The 14,647-nt window shown below is 37.6% G+C and overlaps 1 long non-coding RNA gene across 1 annotated transcript in view; it reads left to right on the top strand.

The window, feature by feature from the left end:
• LOC128103760 (uncharacterized) overlaps positions 1 to 13,966 on the top strand; it is a 44,126-nt gene extending 30,160 nt beyond the window's left edge. Inside the window, exons 2-4 of the long non-coding RNA XR_008215770.1 lie at positions 5,529 to 5,731; positions 10,211 to 10,261; positions 13,454 to 13,966. This is a non-coding gene — a long non-coding RNA (uncharacterized LOC128103760). The remainder of the gene's footprint in view (positions 1 to 5,528; positions 5,732 to 10,210; positions 10,262 to 13,453) is intronic.
• The last annotated feature ends 681 nt before the right edge of the window (positions 13,967 to 14,647 follow it).

Below are 14,647 nucleotides of genomic sequence, written 5' to 3'. Positions count from 1 at the left end.
GCCCAGTATTGACTCTTATAGTTATTAATACTCACTCTTTTGAAGATCTATAATGAAAAGGAGCAAGCACAGAAAGGAAAGTTACAAAATGTACAATTTGAGGAGAAAAGGAGCACTAGGAAGTAGAAAGGAACTAAGTCCTATATACAAGGACATGTACAGAATAAAGTAAATCCTGATGCTAAATGGAATAAAGGTAATACTGACACAGGACAAGATCCCAGCCAGCTAAGCTTCCAACTTGTGGAAAGGAATTAAAGAAAAGCTGAGAGCTGGGTGTGGTAGTATATGCCTTTAATCTCAACACTAAGAAGGCAGAAGTGGGAACATCTCTGAGTTTGAGGTCAGCCTGGTCTAAAAATTGAGTTTCAGTACAGTCAAACTTAGGCAGAAAAGGAAACTATCAAGAAGAGAAAGCTGGTAAAGATGTAATTGAGTGAGGGGACCATGTTACAACCCCAGTAAGCAGGAAAACTTGGCAACATTGGCCACATAGTTCTGGCTTTAGAGTCAAGGATAGAAAAAAACTGGTTATGAGGTCCTCCTCTGTGACTCAGGAAAGCCACTGAGGCCAAGTATATGCCAGGGGTGTCCCTGCATGGAAGTCTAGAGAGGCCACTATGTGAAGCTGTGAAAGTGAAGGCTGGATTGCCTTGGAGACCCCAAGATGTTAGAGATGCCAGAGTCATGGGATACCAGCCAAGGAAAGCTGCTAACAAGATCTCGAACCAGCCCAAGAGAAAGAAGTGTGTTGCATTTAACAAAGCTGAAAGTAGTTGTAGATCTGAAGAACATTTTGACATAAAACATGAAGATGTAGTTTGGAGTTTGCCCAGCTCATGCTTTCTTTGGAATTTCTTCACTTGCTTTGGTATTTCCTCACTAAGCTCCCTTTTGGAATGGTAATATATATCCTGTGCCATTATATGTTTGAAGTATGAAATCAGCTTTACATTATAATTTTACACAGGATCACAGTTAAGAGATAACATGAGTCTCAAAAGGGACTTTGAACTTTGGACTATTAAACAGAGATGATACTGTGATAGGCTATGAAGACTTTTGAAGTTGGACTTAATCATTTCTTCACTATAATATGACAATAAGCCTATGGGGTCAGGAAGTGGAATATGGTGGTTTGGAAAAAAATGGCCCAATAGGGAGTGGTACTATTAGGAGGTGTGGCATTGTTGATGTAGGTGTGACACTGTTGTAGGAAGTATGTCATTGAGGGCAGGCTTTGAGGTCTCAGATGCTCAAGCTATACTCAGAGTGGCAGCCACTTACTTCATGCTGCCTATGGATCTAGATGTAGACCCCCAGCTACCTCACTAGTACCATATGGGTCTGCATGCCATCATGTATCTCTCCATGACAATAGTGGACTAAACCTCTGAACTGTAACCAGGCCAAATTTGATGTTTTTTTTAAAAGAGTTGCTCTGGTCATGGTGCCTCTTCACAGCAACATAAACCCTAACTAAGACACTACTTAAAGTAGAGACAGCATCTTAAATCCACTCCATACATTATAGACATCCAGGTGAGACATCAGGAAGAATGAACTGGAGAGAGCCAATGCTACCAAGTAAGACCTCCTGTAGACCATCCTTAACAAAGTCCTAAACTAAACCTCTACAAATGCCACAAGGAAGCAGAACTTAGACATTAATTCTAAAGTAAAAAGATCACCTTAAAGAATCTAAACCCAGGCACATAGAAAATGAACATTTTTAAGTACAAGAAGAGCCACACTTAGGGAATTGAGGGATTAGAAAAGTTATAAAGTTATGTTTGCAGCCAGTCTTCATAGAAGAATTTCCCAAGAGACTCTGATGAAAGCAAGAGAAAGCAAGAGAAAACCTTGAAGGAGAAATGAGAATAAGTATATATTACATATGGGAGGAAACATTCAAATATTATGTCTGCTCTCTCATCATAGACAGAGAGACTAGGAGAAATTTTATGAAAAACTTAAGTACTAACAGAAAAAGATGGAAATTAGTGACAACTATAATCAGCTATCATAATGAGTGAAAAAGACATTCTGGGATGAGCAAATGTTCAGAGAATTAATTGTTAACAAAATTCACTACAAGAAGTGCTAAAGGATATTCTTCAGGCAGAAAGCTAATGGTAGCAGATGGTAAGTTGTATAATAAGACAGGATGAGGAGAATAAGTAAATAAAAACTGTCATGATTTTTCCTACTTTCAACTCTTTGAAAAAGACAACAGACTATTTAAAGATAAAGCGAAATTAAAAAGTGGATTGTATGACATAAAGAGAAAATATATGATAAAATAAAAATTATAGATGTTAAGGTAAGACACCATCATAGTTTGTTGTGTTTGTGATGGGGTATGAAGTTGACTGTAGGAAATGTCAAATAAGTTGCAAAATGTGTCAAATGTGAAGCAAGCAGTAGGTAGTATGCAGTGTGGAGCAATAACTGAAACAGTATTGACTGTAATAAATCCTAGCAAGTTAAAAAAATGTGTTAGTCTTGAAACACATAGTAATGGAATTAGCTCCACAATGTGCAATTGATAATGAGACTGGGGAGATAGATGCTGAGGATAAGACCACTTCCTGTACTTGCAGAGGACCTTACTAGGGCAGTCTGTGTGATCACTGGATTGAAATCATCTGTTGGAGCATGGCAGGGTCACCAGTGGGTACATAAATGAGGCAATGACTCCCCATCTTCCTGAATTTATTGGTAGCAAATATTTCAACAGGGAAGAATAGAAATCTCTAAATCCCTCTCCAAAACTGTCCCTTTCTTGAGAGTCTCATACCTATGTAGACTCAGGGCAGGTATCCAAAGCTGCTATGAATTCATTGTTTCAGTAGCTGTGACTTGCCCAGAAGATGACATTTTGTAGACCTTTGTAGCATGAATCTTAAAAGTTCTTATTAATAAAATCAAACCCGAGGCCAGTTATTGGGGTCAATGCTGGTAGATCAGAGAGACAGAACAAGACACAGCTATCTCACCTTGCCAGTTCCTCAGCTGGTCCCGTTTCCTCAGACTGGAAGCCTCTGAGTCCTCATCCAGAATGAATCTCAGCTGAACTGTGTTGCTCCAAAGCCTGAAAGCTTAACCAGCCAAAATGCTTAACCTGGCAAATGTTTCTAGTTTCTGGTCCTCACGCCTTATAAACCTTTCTGCTTTCTACCACCACTCCCTGGGATTAAAGGCTGCTTTCTGGGATTAAAGGCGTGAGTCACCATGCCTGGCTGTTTCCAATGCGGCCTTGAACTCACAGAGATCCAGAGGGATTTCTGTCTCTGGAATGCTAGGATTAAAGGCGTGTGCTAACATTTTCTAGCCTAAGTATCTTGTGGCTTTTCTGTTCTCTGACCCCAGATAAGTTTATTAAGGTACACAATATTTTGGGGAACACAATACCACCACAGACCTTCCATTCTATTTTTGTATACTTTCTGCCCTGTCTTCCACACTGTTCCCTGAGACAAAGATGGGGTGGTTCAAATGTTTTCCTTAGGAGTGAGTTCTTAGAAATCACTTATTCTCAGCACCTTGTGAACCCATGAGTTTCTGCATTCAATGCTTTTTATTGCAAAGAGAAGCATCTCTGATTATGAGTGAGAGTAGCATTTGTCTATGACTAGAAACCCAAATATTTAGAAAGCAATTTGATGCTATGTCAACTTAGACAAATAGAGTATTCAGTATACTCCTAAAGGCCTATGGTCTCTCTGCCATTGTATTTTGAGCAGGTATATAGTACCAGGCATGGGATATCTCCTATGGAACTGGTCTCAAATTCAATCACAGCAGTTGATTAACCCCATAACCATAGTGCAACTGTTTGCACAAGTGGGCATGTCTTGCCTGGCAGTTTGTTTGCATAGTTCGTAAGGTTCACAAGTGGGTAAGAACATTAATGCTTTTTCTCCCTTGGTTGCCTGAATAATGTTTTCCAAGTCTATGAACCTAACCAATAAGAAGAGGCTTTCAGCTCAGTTTTAGCTTGATTTCCTAATATCATGCAACAAAAGTGTGTCCTATCTTCATTAATAGGATCTTATCACCTAGTTGTGGTGAGCAACCAATAGGAATTGCAAGAGCCTATTTTATTTAAGAACCTCTGCTTATAATAAAAATGTGATATCTATACACAATAAATTATTATTCAGCTATACAAAAGTGAAATTATGAATATTCTGGTGAATTTCTGGTGAAAATTATATTGGGTAGGGTAACCTAGGTGCACACACACACACACACACACACACACACACACACACACACAAAAAGCCACATTCTTCTTCATAGGTAGATGTTGCCTATAATTTTCTAATTTTGTATGGTCAACTTGGAGTTTCCATAGAAACCAAAGAGACTGGGGGTGGGAAGTTAGAAAGGAGAAGGCAGAGAGGTAATGGGGGTGGGAGAAAGATAAGACAGTATTGAGATGAAAGAATAATCGGCATGCATTATATACAGGAATGAAATTTTAAAAAATGAATAAAAAAGTAAAAACTGGACATGGTTGTTCATTCTAGTAGCCTCAACCTGTGGAGGCTAAGGCTGGACTGTCTGAAGGGAAATTAAGGCCAGCCTGGATTACACAATGAGACTGTATCAGAAACAAAACACCCTTGGGGGGGGGACAGGCTTCTAAGGGATGATAGAATGATATAATATGATAAAACAAAAAACTAACACGTCAGAATTAGACAAAAGAAGTGAACAGAAGAAAGAGTCCAAGAGAAGACATCAGAATCAGAGGTCCAATCATTTGCACACTCAGAAACCTCATAGAAATGCTAAACTGGAAACCATAACATATGCACAGAAGACCTAATGCAGAGAACTCTGCTGGTCTGTGCATGCTGCCGAATAGGAGAAGAGGTGGGAAGGAACTAGGAGAGATGGACGGAGGGGGAACTGTAATCAGGACATATTATGTGAGACAAAACATTTTCAATATAAGTAAAAGAGAAAAAAATACAATTTAAAATATTTTAATATATAAAAATTATAAAATGTGACTGACACAATTTTTTAAAAATTTTTATTGAAAATAGATTCTCTCATACAATACATTCCAACCATAGTTTTCTCTCCCTCCACTCCTCCCAGCTACCCCTCCACTTCTCCTCTCCCCCAGATCCACTCCTGCTCTGTTACCTCTTCAGAAAAGAGCAGGTTCCAAGAGCTACCTGACAGACAGACAGACAAAAGCATGATACAAAAAGACAAGGTGAAAGCCCTGCTATTGAAGGTAGATCGGGCAACCCAACAGGAGTCTCAAGAACAGGCAGAGGAGTCAGAGACACACTCACTCCCACTGTCAGGAGTCCCACAAAAACATCAAGCCAACAGCCATAACATACACACAGAGGACCTGGTGCAGAGCCATGCAGGCCCGGTGCTTGCTGCTTCGGTCTCTGTGAACTCATGTTAGTCCTGTTTAGTCCATTCAGCTGGCGGTGTTCTCCTGGTGTCCTTCACCCCTTCCGACTCCTGCAATCTTTCTTCCCCCTCTTCTGCAGTGTTCCCTGATCTCCAAGGGGAGGGACCTGATGGAGACTTCCAATTTAGACTCTCTCTCAGCATAATGTCTGACTGTGGGTCTTTGCACCTGCTCCCATCTTCTGAGGGAGGAAGCCTCTGTGATGACACCTAGACCAAGCAATGATCTACAACTCCGAGTAATGGAAGATGTGAGTCTGAACGGGCTGTCTTTGGCAGCCAGGTAAGGCTTCCTGCGGTGGGACTGGATTACCTTCATTTGAGTTGCTGATCAAGGTGAGGGGGGTGTCTCATAGAGATCCATAAACCACCGAGGCTGATGCTAGGACAGAAGGTTGCTCTCTGAAAACTGACAATGGGGCCCCACTGCTGAGGACAACATCCACAGAGTTTACTGAATGCAGAGAGGTTGAGATGTGAGGCATGAAGCCTTTCCCCCTATGTTCTAGTCTCTTTGGCAAGAAAAAGCCTCTGCTATGGAAAGAGAAACCTGGACACCACCACAGCCACAAAACCCTCCACCTACAATTTGCCCTGCCTGCAAGATGTGCTGGGGGAAATGGTGGCGAAGAACTTGTGGAATGGCCAACCAATGTTTGGTTTAACTTGAGGTCCATGCCAGGCTCACCCACGGTGAGGGAGCTACCCAAGATGAGGGAGCCTACATCTAACACGTCCTGGATGGCCAGGAACTGGAGACTGGCTAGCCCAGAGACTAGGGTAGAACACAAATGGAAAAAGAAATCAATAAAATGATTATTAAAGATCGTCTATTATACTACAGATCTTCCTAGCCACTAACACAGGTGGAAGAGAATATACCCATTTCAGCTTCTAACCATATGAGGTTAAGGAGGCTGTGTCTGAGGCAGAAACATATTGATCGGTGTTAATATCAAGTTATAGATTGTCTAGGATCTCTGACCTAGTTTTCATTAAAATTAAAAAATAATAATCATTTTTTAAAAAAAAACACCAGAAAAAGAGAACAACAGAAGGAGGAAGCAAGATCACATCCCAGCATGCAGTCTCTCATGATTCATGTAAACTTTCTTGAAAACGAAGACTGTCCAAGGAGATAGTAGCAAAGAGTTTAGTTCCAAATTGCTTTGTGTCAAAGACAAGAAAGAGGGTGTCTCTCTATGAAGCATCCTATCCTTGTAAATCAGAGTGCTGACTCAGGGAAAGGAGTTTAAATGATAAGTGACTCCGTAAATGACATTTTTTGACAGGGACAGCTGTAGGATAAACAGCCAAAAGGAAAGAAAATGACATATTTTCGGTTGTTGGTGAATCAGACAACACAGCCCAGGTGATGAATCCGAAGTCTTTCTGGTGCTTATTCTCCCCAGTAGTTGTGAGCTCTGACATCTCCTCTCACAAACACAAACAAAACCGGGCCTTACTTCTGAGAGGACGGTGTATCAAGACAAATCATGGTATCTTATCAATCTCCTTTTACCCAGAAAATGAGCAAAAGAAATAAGATAAACTTGCCCAAAATTCTTACAGAAAACAACCAGTCCATGAGACTCCTCACATTTCAGTGTCTCCATTCCACTTACATCATTCCCAAAACAATGCAGAAAAACAACAAAAACAAAACCCACAACCAACTTGAATGACAAACTTTTGAAGTAGGAAGATTAATGTACACATTTGAAGAAATGATACTTTATAAGTCAATAAATATGACACAGATTTGAAGCATGAAATAAGGAAGATAAGATAATTTAGAAATGTAACATGATATGGAATTAATATATTAAAATAAATGGACTTCTAGTGAACAGTTGTCAGACATGAGTAAACCCCATTAACAGGAATAAAGTTGAGCAAATACTAACAGGAACTCTGGCAAGTCTCTGAAAGGAAAACTCCTGAACAATGAGTACAGTATCAGATTTGAGCAGGTGGATGGACATCCTTCCTGAACAGGATGACTCATCACCATCAATATGCTAGCCCCTCTTGAAACCAATTAATTTATTTAGCAAAATTCCAACCATAGAAATGCCAATAGCCTTTCTTAATGGAGCTCAGTAAGTTGGTATTAATTAGTTCATGTGGAAAACAATGTACAAGAAGAACCAGAAAATCATTGACAGAGACTAAAATTAAATAGATAGATAGATAGATAGATAGATAGATAGATAGACAGATAGATAGATGTTCCTAAATAAATAAATAAATGTTCCAAAGGGAAATAGTTTGCTTCAAGGCTTTTAAATAGTAAATAGTCTCATACTTAGAACAGAGTTCTATTGGATCATGAATGGACTGATGACCAATGTTATAGAAGAGAGATTCAGAAATAGATCTACACACATATGTATGTGTATACTACATACTACAGGTGGCATGTGATATCAAGGAGGCAAAGACCTTTAGTGAACAGTGTGAAAACATTAAATAACCAGTTTTTAAAGATAAATTTGGATGCTCAATAATTTGTAACAAAGATAAATTCCTGACTCTGCCTTTTGTTATTAGCTCAACATTGGCTTCATTTCTTTTTTCTCTACCTGTGCTGTTGTGTAATCTTTTGGAGTTCTCCCTGTCCCACTTCCAGTGGTTACTTTTCAGTAACAGATGAAATTTCGGTGGTCACTTTTCAGTAACAGCTGTTCCACTTTCAGTGGTCATTTTTTTTATTTACAATATTTGAAACCCTTTTGATTTTCTCCTGGTGTTTTACTTGCCTTGTGAGCATCAACTTTAGATAGTCTGCAGCCAGGCGGTGGTGGCACACACCTTTAATCCCAGCACAAGGAAGGCAGAGCCAGGCAGATCTCTGTGAGTTCAAGGCCAGCTTGGTGTACAGAGCAAGATCCAGGACAGGCACCAAAACTGCACAGAGAAACCCAGTCTTGAAAAAAACAAAAAAACAAAAAAAAAAAATGGGTAAGGGATGACATCGTTCTATTGATAGCCGTTTTGAAAGTCAGTTGCCTCAGTCCTGCATATTCGATCATCCACAAAGATCCCAACATTTCCCTCCCAGTTGCTATTTATTGTCTGTCACCCTATATCTCCAGGCTCTGCTCATTTTTGTTAAACAGATTTTTAGTTTAGGCTCTTCTTTGCAAACCTATTCAATATAGCTTTCCTAACAGAGTATGGTTTGACAGTTTCGTATTATAACATAGAACAGCAGTTGCTAAGCAAATGCTAAGGATAGATGAATATTTTGAAATCTTATATTAGTGTCTATTACTTTTGAGCAGACACTAACTTCAAAAACATTCGATACCTGATATCTTCAGCTAGGCTCAGGTCACAGGATCCTTTACATGGGAATTAATGTCCCTATAATTCCCATCCTCGGCTTTTCTGTAGTCTCAGAATCAACGCATTTGACTCTAGTCAGTTTCACTTGTAACCAGCAACAGGCTCATGGTTTCCCAGGAGCCTCTTTATCTCTTCCTAATGAACACATGTAAAGCTGTATATTTTGTTCCTGGAAGCAAAATAGCATGGTATCAATAATGATCTCCAGATGTAAAATGATATACTTTACAGCTTTTGAGGCAACTGTCTCCATATAGATGCACTCAATTTGTATGATTTCAGAGATTAATGATATTTTAAGTTATTAAGATTTATCTTCAGATGAAAACTTATTATGTGGTGTCATTTGAGAACAGGAAGAGCATGGTGGTGCCTACCCATGATCCCAGCACTTGGGAGACTGAAGTAGAAAGATCACAAGTTCATGGCCATGCTGCTGATTTATAGTAAGACCTAGTCTCAAAATAAAACACACACACACACACACACACACACACACACACGTGCACGCACACACACACACCCCTTAGGAGAGAGAAAATGAACATGAATATAGAATGGGAAGTCTCTGTCTAGATTTCTTAAAAAATAAAAGGTCAAAGAATAACGAAAATGAGGAAAAGGTTTTAAGGAGAACCAAGCTCAATAATATAACTATTTAAGTTAGACTTTTTAATGTGTTTGGAGAATACTGTATATTATGTCTAGCTAATGTGAGGTTTTTCTTTTTAATAAAATAGGTTTTACATATAATTTGAATGTCATTTGTAACACATAGACAGGTGCTACTCAGATAAATAACATGTTAGATTTATACATAGATGGTAGACAGACAGACAGACAAATAGAGACAACAGATGCTTCTGTCTTTAAAATAGGTGATGTCAAACAGTCACTAGTATACTATCATAGTGTAAAGAAGTGATTTTAGGTCACCTTATAAATATAAGGGAGGCAATAATATGGTTCTAATGTGAGACAAGAACAAATTATAAAGCAAGTACAAAGTGTGATACAAATATTTAATATGTCAGGAACTGAGTCCTGCAGGAGTTCTGAGGTAAACAAAAAAATTTCAAATAAATGTGCAGGCTTAGGAAGCAGCCCCTTAGAGTTCCACTGTCTTGACTGGAGGCATGAAATATGCTGCCTCTTAACGTTAACTTGGAAAACCACACCTGCTGTGATTGCTCCTTAATGAACCAACCCTTAAAAAGCTCAGCCCAGTGATTCACAGTTGACTAGGAACCTGGTGTAGAATAGCCCCTCTAATTCTGTCTAAATTTAACAGCCACTAATTGCTCTGTGAGACCCCCTTCCTTTGCTGATTACCTTTAAGTGCTCCATGAGATAAGGTGCTAATGAGATTTTCCTCCTTTCTTTCCTTTTTATTTTTTTAAAATAATTTTAGCAGCACTATTAAGGATGATGCATTATGCAAGGCCTACTCCACTAACTCCAGGTCGGTCTCCGTATGTTTTCATACATATGTGGAAGGTGATTTTGTTTTATGGCACATACCCTCAAGTGAGGATGCTGTATTTATATCATTAACTAACAAATTGCTTTTTTACAAGGCTTGGTTGTATGAGATTAGCTATTCCTTTCTGGTTATTTAGAGGCCCTTCAGGCTTACTTTTGGGATCTCATTACTTTCTACAGCGCTTCAAAAAGAGATTAAAGACTCCTAACGGGCTGTGAACATATACATAAACCTGAATATGTTATTCTTCTTCGAAAGAGAATAGGGAAAGAAAGTGGAGGTGTGTTGTTTGGGGGCCAAATAAAAATGCAATATATTTTGTTGCTGTGGGATTATGGTACCTAATTTTACAATTAAACCCATGTGGATATTTTGCTTCATTTATTGAACTTTTGAGAGCTACTGGAACACAGTAGATGTCACAGAAAATGATTTTGATGCAATTTTATTCAGTCTCAAGTTATGAATGACTATACATCATGCTTCTGTTAATCATCATCTGAATTCTTCCCATGATGATGATGATGGTTAACATTCAATGAGCAATCACTATATCCCTAGAACTACACTAAGTAATTTACACTCTTCATTTTAATTAACATATTGAATAATCTCATAGGTTTAGCCTTTTCGTCCCCATTTATGAAGGAAGAAACTATAGTTCACACAGTAAACACTCAAGGTACCAACGGAAAATTCTGCCTGAGCAGGGCAGCTGTTCTCAACTTTTTGAGATTTAAAACACAAGAATGGGAGACTCTGACGTTAATCTACTAGAAAACATTGATGAAGACTAAAGTCTGCCATTAAACCATCCATTTACATGTCAATTAGTCACAGTTCATGGCAACCTGTTACTGCATTGGTTGAGCAAACACACAGCTTAATTAACCGGGAAGTATTTTCGGTGGTTTCATTTTGCTCAGTTTTAGTGATTCCCTAGCCTGTCAACTGTGACATCAGAACTCCATACTTCACAGTAGATCCACTTGCTCTATAAAGGTGTCTGAAACAGTAGATCCACTTGCTCTATAAAGGTGTCTGAAACAGTCTATGATCTCAGGATGAATCTAGGAAATTATTAGAGAAGATCACTTATTGAGTACTTACTGCGGATAATTTGCTGTACAAAATTACCTAGGTATATTATCTCATTGATTCAGCAACTTCATATGATAATATCAACCCTTTTGATGCAGGTGCTATCTTTTTCTTCTTATTTCTCTCGTGTCTCACATTCAAACCCACAAAAGCACGTATCTGGAGCATCTCTATAACCCTTTCTTACTGTCTCTTCTGACATCATCCTGATTAAAGTTCCACCATCCTCAACTAGGTTGATGTATTAGCTGCAGCGGAGAAGAGGAGGAAGGGGGAACTGGTTGGTATGTAATGGGAAAGAAAAAGAATTTAAGTCAATAATTATATAAAAATACATGAAGGAGTCCATTCCATATCTGGTCTAAAATGTATATCTCTAGTCACATACAGATGAGACCACATTGTCCAACTGTGATGCTAAATTGTTCTGGAAAAGACATAACAAAATTAAATGAGGATTTTCTGCTTAGTGTCAACCTGTTTGACTCTTACCTCACAGAGTGTCCTTTCAAAAGCACTCTCCATATTCAGTCAAAAATCAAAAATCAGAATGCCTTTGAAGGATTTTTGTAATGGCTGAATGCGGGCCATAATGACTGCTCTATATCACCACCAACTAGGGCAATAGTCAGAATACGATGGCGTAATTCCTAATCAAAATTTCATGATATTAGTTCAGCTTGACTCTCTTGTTTGGGGTAGTGCTCTGGTTAAATTATTAGTTTTATGTGAAACAAAAATAATCATTCAAATTTAAAAACCAACCACAGTGTCCAGGGAAATTATATACGGATTATGAATATTTATTTCCTTAAAGTTATATTCCTATTAGCATATTCTTTAGGAAATGAATTGCATCCAATTGACTCCTTTTGGGACCAGGACACCTGCTTTTAAAGATCTGATTCTAATATTTGTCCTATTTCTGCTTCTTCCTGCTTCATTTTCCCAATATGCTCATCACCTTCTATGTTTTAGTCTTTAGAGGTTTCATCTCACAAGGAGTTGTCCACAAAAAATTAGCACATTACCTTGAAGTTTATGATCATGTGATCTATTAGAAACCAGATTACCTAGACCTTTATTAGAAGTCCATAATGAGAGAAATGGGCTTCTGAGCAATTTTTTTCTATTATGTGGGAAAAAACATGGATCTATCAAACAAAGCATATTGTACCTGACATATTCTAAAGTATGAAACTCTCATTTTCAAATTACTTGCTATTGAATTTGATTGTGAATGAGATATTAATGGATGCTTACAGCAATAACAGCATTGTAAAAGGTTTAGATTTCATATATTACTTTAATTTTATATGATTTACTTATGTATTTCCTTCCATTTTCACATTCTATAAGATATTGTTATGTATATCATACATGCTAATTTTTTTAGATAAATATTTTCAGTTAAATGTTTAAATTCTATATTCTTTAATTTGCTTAATACTTATTTTAGACTTTAATGAATCAAATTTAGTGGTAAGACTTTTGCCTTTGTGGTCCTGTTTACAAAATCCTTTTCTGTCTAAATATGATGATATTAATATATTTTTAAACATTCAGTTTTTGCCTTGTATTTTTCAATTTGTATCCTTTCAGAAAATGTTTTATGATATAAACATGAGCTTATCTATTCTTTCATGGACACCAATTTCTAAATTTTCATTTATTAAGTGGTTATTCCTTTTTTATGCTTTCATATATGTACATATCTCCTTATAAGCTTGCTGTTTTACTTCACTAGTAATGGTTTTATTATGTCTATGCTAAATTCTGATGAGTCCACTTGGAAGGTGACTATCTTGTCATGGTCATTATTCTGTATGAATTAAATGGTTGCTTTGTCAAGTTCAACTAACTCCACTCAGTACTGGGAAGCAAGTAATCTTTGTCTTCACTGGATACAACAATCATAGGAGAAGCCATATGTTTTAAATATGCATAAACCAATGTTACATTTTTATTATTTGGAGTAATTTGGATGTTTAAAATATATACATAATGTATGATGATTTTGACCAAGTCTCATCTATCTTTTATCAGTTGTTGCCTTGACTTCTTTTCTAGGTTATATGGCAATATGCTCTGAAAAAAGCAACTTAAGGAAATAAGGGTTTGTTTTCACTCAAAGTTCATGCTAGATTCCATCATGGCAAGGAAGAGAAGTGGTCAAGAGCTTAAAGCAACTGGCTGTATCACATGTACAATCCAAGAGCAGTGAGGGGTGAGTGCATGCATGCCACTGCTCAGTTTCCCTTCTCTATTTATGTAGTCCAGTATCCCAGCCACAGTTAAGACAATGTATACAAATGACCACTTTTTCCTTCTTTTTAACTTAACATTGCATTCAGATTCCTCAGATTTATTGTACCATTCTGCAATGTTAGGTGTTTCCTTTTTTCCAGAATTTTACAAATTATAGTAAGGGAATGTAATCCCTCAGTTGAAACAGACCCAATATCATGCAGTCATCTAGTTTGTTTCACCTGCAAAACTCCAATATATATGGCATCTCATTAAATTCTGTTGATTAAATATCTTTTTCTGATTTCTGTCACAGTTTTACTTAATATCTATATGAATTTAATTATCTTTGTGCTGCTTAAATTGTTCGACCTATTTTATTGAGTTGTTAAAGATAATTATTTACCTTACATTTGAAATATATATTTATTCTTTCAACTACTGGTTTGATAACTTAATATCATTATCAGTTCTCATTCTCCCTAAAAGTGAGGCTTTTGCAAATATCTGAGATCATCATAAGCTTTTTTTCTTGAATAATGAGGTGATTTGACTATCGTTGAAAGAGGAAAGATGTCAGTGGTCTTTCTCAGCATTGGAGCCTGTGTGCTACAACACTGACCTGCCAGTCAAAATGTGTCCACAGGTGCAATAGTGGCGTGAGTGTTATAGTATAACTACTTTCTGATTGGATTTTGGGACTGTTTTAAAAGATGAAAGTCAAACCTACTAATGTACACCTGGTCAAACTCCATAGCTATAGAGTTCATTGGTCCTAGGGTAGACCCTACTAAATGGTCTATTCAAACTGCCTGCCTAATAGTTACGTTTATATCCATATATTGGATTGATCTCAACTTTGGCCTGTGAAGATTCTATTAGTCTACAGCACTCAATGCAGAGACTCATAACTGGCTAAATTGCATAGGCTAAGTGACTAAGACTGCTTTGCACTAAACAGTATATCTGTATCAAGCCTTCCCCCAACTCAGGGAGCCTCAAAGATAAGGAGGAAGA

This window comes from Peromyscus californicus, unplaced genomic scaffold, assembly GCF_007827085.1.
Source record: "Peromyscus californicus insignis strain IS unplaced genomic scaffold, ASM782708v3 Scaffold_8__1_contigs__length_139910024, whole genome shotgun sequence".
NCBI classification, from domain to species: Eukaryota; Metazoa; Chordata; class Mammalia; order Rodentia; family Cricetidae; genus Peromyscus; species Peromyscus californicus.
The sequence above is the reverse complement of the archived record's forward strand: the minus strand, read 5'-3'. Positions and strand labels throughout refer to the sequence as shown.